Source organism: Myiozetetes cayanensis, unplaced genomic scaffold (genome assembly GCF_022539395.1).
Source record: "Myiozetetes cayanensis isolate MyiCay16 unplaced genomic scaffold, myiCay2020 scf16, whole genome shotgun sequence".
NCBI lineage: Eukaryota > Metazoa > Chordata > Aves > Passeriformes > Tyrannidae > Myiozetetes > Myiozetetes cayanensis.
Window position 1 is genome coordinate 6,107,500 of NW_026087270.1, and position 4,149 is coordinate 6,111,648.

At 40.9% G+C, this 4,149-nt stretch overlaps 1 long non-coding RNA gene across 1 annotated transcript in view; it reads left to right on the forward strand.

The window, feature by feature from the left end:
* LOC126637861 (uncharacterized) overlaps positions 1–3,628 on the forward strand; it is a 12,157-nt gene extending 8,529 nt beyond the window's left edge. The window contains exon 3 of the long non-coding RNA XR_007628453.1: positions 3,513–3,628. This is a non-coding gene — a long non-coding RNA (uncharacterized LOC126637861). The remainder of the gene's footprint in view (positions 1–3,512) is intronic.
* The last annotated feature ends 521 nt before the right edge of the window (positions 3,629–4,149 follow it).

A 4,149-nucleotide genomic window follows, 5' to 3' on the forward strand; every position in this document is an offset into this window, starting at 1 on the left:
TAGAAGATCAGAAATATTTTGTTTTAATTGAGGAGGGTAAATTACAGCAGTACAAAGCTGGCTTCCTGCTCGCTCCATGCACATCTCTGGCTGCTTGGTCAGCGCAGGTCCACCGTTCCATTTTTAAATCAAATTATGCTTGTGATAATATTGTCTTGAGCTTACAGTTGCTGACATGGATATTGACAAAGGCTTAGCCAGTATTTTAATAAGAAAACAAAATACAGGAAATACTCTAGAGTTTCCAGGTGGATCATTAGCAAGACGCCTTGGAGGGCTGAGACTGCCAGCCAGCACAGGGAATGCATCACAGTTCGTCATACAACTTAAACTTCTTTTGACATCTAGTTATGTCGAAATGTGACTGATCACCTAGGGGTCCAGGCTCCTGTGAGGGAAAAGTTCACTGACAGACAGCGAACGAAGCTGATCTTAAATGAGAATCAAGAGAAAGCAGCATTCCAGCGTCTGACAGTCTGCAGCTGCTACCTGGGTCTGCCTAACGAAGACGAGCCTGCTCTGCTGAACAGTTATATTAGCATCTGTATGCTTCTGTCTCATTATCACACATCTGCCCACCTTTATTCGAATGAAGCTTCTTCTGATCTGACAGCTCAGGCATTGTCAGTGAATAGATATTATGGGAGCCGGGTACAGCAGCTTAGGGTGTTAGCTTTTATTTTCTAAAGACTGTTGTACAGTTTGACAGTATAATGCCACAGAGGTAAAGAAGATAATTAACATATTGGGCAGTTTCTAAACAAAGCTGAGACAGTTATACTGGCAAAAGTGCTGCTGCTGGAGCAGTATTGTTTGCACTCTAGAAACATCAAAGGCTTGCAAGATCTGCCTTTATAAAAAGAAAACAGGTACAGCTTGGTCCCCACACCACAAACAGGAAGTTTTGGGGGGTTCAGCCCACACCTACTAACTGCAAAACCTTTGGTGTGCTTGAAGAGCCTGTCGTGTGCATTCAAATCTCCGCTTGCTCAGGCAAAATATCTCCCAGAATTTGAGAAGACATGAAAAAGTCTGTGTGGAGAGGAGGTTTGTGGGTCTTTTCACTTTCTTTAATTTATTTTTACCCCACAGCACAAAGCTAAGTGCTCATGTGAGCTTCACAGAGCTCATATTTGGATGGAGATTTAAGCCTTCTAAGTTAGAGATCACATGTGGGATTTTCTGGAAATGCCAAAAAAACATATGACAGAGGTTTCATCATTTGCTCTGTAATAAACTAGAAAGGTTTGCTTAAAAATAAAACCAAACAAAGAGAGGGGAAAATAGTATTTTGAGCCCGCAGTGTAGATGGACTGAGCTTTGACTGAGGAAGGGGATGTTCATATTCTCTTCTTCAGATCTGAGAAAAGAAATGTAGTACTGCAGTGGATTACTACACAGCTTGTCTTCAGTTTTCACCAGGTCCTACAGTCTGTACAAAATATTGGACATTGTTGGAATCAAATGGCAACTTCATAAATATTTTGGACATGAAGTGCTTAAGAAAAATATAGCCTTTTCATTCTTTATATTTTTGAGGAAAACAGTGAATAGGATGCACTGCAGCAAGAACATTCCTGAAATCATTACCTCTTTGACCCTTGGTTTATGTTTTAAATGGCATAAATAGTAACCTAGAGCCCCTACGCACACAAGCAATGTTGTGACCAAAGACCAGATCGGCAGCTGGTTTGGATGAGTTGCTCATTTACAGCCAAAATAATCTTCCCTGTTCCTGTGGCAATATGCAGATTTGCCCTGCTCAGAATTTAGCCCTAAATTTCTAAGAAGTTATGGACTTTCCTCATTTCATTCATGGCTTTCAGTTGACTGCTTTTTCTTTGTTCTTGAGAGCACAGGGTTACACAAGTTAATGTTGAAATTACTGCTATTTTGCAACAACGTAATCAAAGTCATTTGAGCATCTGTGCTGATAAAGTAAGAACAGCTCATCCAGATTGGCCTCCAGGACCCGCACTCACCATTGCAAAGTTGGAATATGGAATTAGATTCATTTTAAAAAGAAAAAAAAAAATGAAGGAAGAAAAAGATAGAATCCGTTGTCATTCATTCTGAAAAGGCATTACAGACTGCCGACACTGTACAGAAAAATAGGAGATGTTGACCTTTTTATTATAGACTTTTCTGTGCTGTTGCCCTCCTCTCGAGGTGCCCCCCCTGCCGCCGCGCGCACCCGCACACACACGCGCCCGCTCTTCAGCTCTGTGTTATCTCAAATAATTACCCTGCGCTTCTGGCTGTCCCCAGTGACTTCTGCTGCTAAAAAAGCTACTCATTGTCGGTGAGTGAAGAGGGATTTCAAACCTGCTTCTTGTGGCCCAGCAACAGCTCTTAATTAACCACTCAGGTATTGAGCCGCCTCCTCGCCCGGCTCCCATCCATATGGCAGGAACATGTCCACAGCGATAATCACTGAAGGAAATATTGTATCAAAAAAAGGCCTCGCAGAACAGAAAGCTCCTGCAAATTATTTTTAATGATTCTCCTCTTGTGAGACGGATTATTTGTTATTTCAAGCAGGGCCAGGAAAGGGGGCTTTAGGGGGACATGCCTGTCCTCCACTCGTTCCACTCTGCACCCAGGCAGAGCCCCAGCCCTGCCACTGAGTGGGCACCCAGGCTACCAGAGGAGGCCCTTCAGGCAGCCTAAAGAGCTTTAGCTCCCTATGATTTTGATAATCCTTTGTTTCTAGTGTGACTTGCTTTTCTACACGCTGGATGTGCATGTTTCCTGTGAGCAAGGGACTTGAAAAAACTTGCAGCCTTGACACAGACCCACACTTTTTCCTTCCCCCTTGGTTTATAGTAAAGAAAACAGTGATTTGAGTTTATAAATCTAATTAAAAATGAAGTTGCATTTACATTTTAAAACCTTGCGTATACCAGCATACTGTGTCAAAAGATATTATGTATGATTTTACTTTGTGACAGAAACCATTACATTTAAAAATTCATTACAGCAAGGTTAGTTAGACACATGATGGATGCAGCTTTAATCCTGCCATATATTATTACAGTTAAAATGTAAATGATGAAAAATATTTTGTGCTTATCAGCATTTATGTGGAAATGTGTTTTACAGTGATATATGGTGTTATATTTCTATTATTATGATGAGAAAGAATGAAATACAAAAAGACTAAGTGTTTATTAAAACATGGTTACTTGTGATAAAATATTCTTGTTGTACATGACTTTAAACATATTTACTAAGGGCATTTGTCCAAAACAACTGTGAAATGTGTTTGCTATGCAAATCATTCTTTGTAATTTTTTCCCCTCTGTTATACCAACTATAGCTTTTTAATAGCCTAATGTTGAAGCTATGTAAATATATTTTTGTTATTTCTCACTTCAGACACAGCGGGGACGGGGACTGGCTCTGTTTGCACACATGCGTGTATTCAAATAGATGGAAACATACATAAAAAGATGGGCAGAAAATTGATCCTAGCAAAAATCCTTTTCACTGTCTATCTCCTCTTGTTTCAGCCTCTCAAAGCCAACCTTGATCACAGGGATCTGAGCTCTTCACCAGCACAGCCTTTGGCACATGCTGATCTGTGAGCATACAGGTGGTCCTTTGACAGAGTGATTTAACACCTCGCACAACAGAACCTTTAACTCAGGTTTGTTTTACACCCTCCTCCCTCACACGTGGGCAGTGTAACATTGCATGGGAGATTCATCCTCTGGCCAGAGAACTGAATTTTTCTTTTTTCCCCAAGGAAGGTAAGTTCCCAATTGAGCTTGTGCTTTAGTAGAGCCCTGCCAAGTAAATCTGTGTGGTGTTGTCCTGATTTGAAGGGTAATGAGTTTTGAGGTCAGAATTGCATGTTGCAAATTCCTAGGTTAAGTAAGTTTTTAAAGAAATTTTAGTCTAGCAGTGACCCTTCTAGAAAGGTTTCTGGCAATAAGGGCCTGGTCTCCACAGGCAAAATCCAGTATAATCTTGAGCAGAACAATACAAAGGCGTAAAAGCCATTAAGTGACTTGCCCAGCATCCCACAGGAAGTCTGTGACAGAAAAGAAAATAAAAACATGAAGGTCCCGAAACTTAGGAATTTAACCATTCTATCTGTGCATTTTGGGTGCAGAATGTGTGCTCTGTCCACTGGGTTTTCACTGT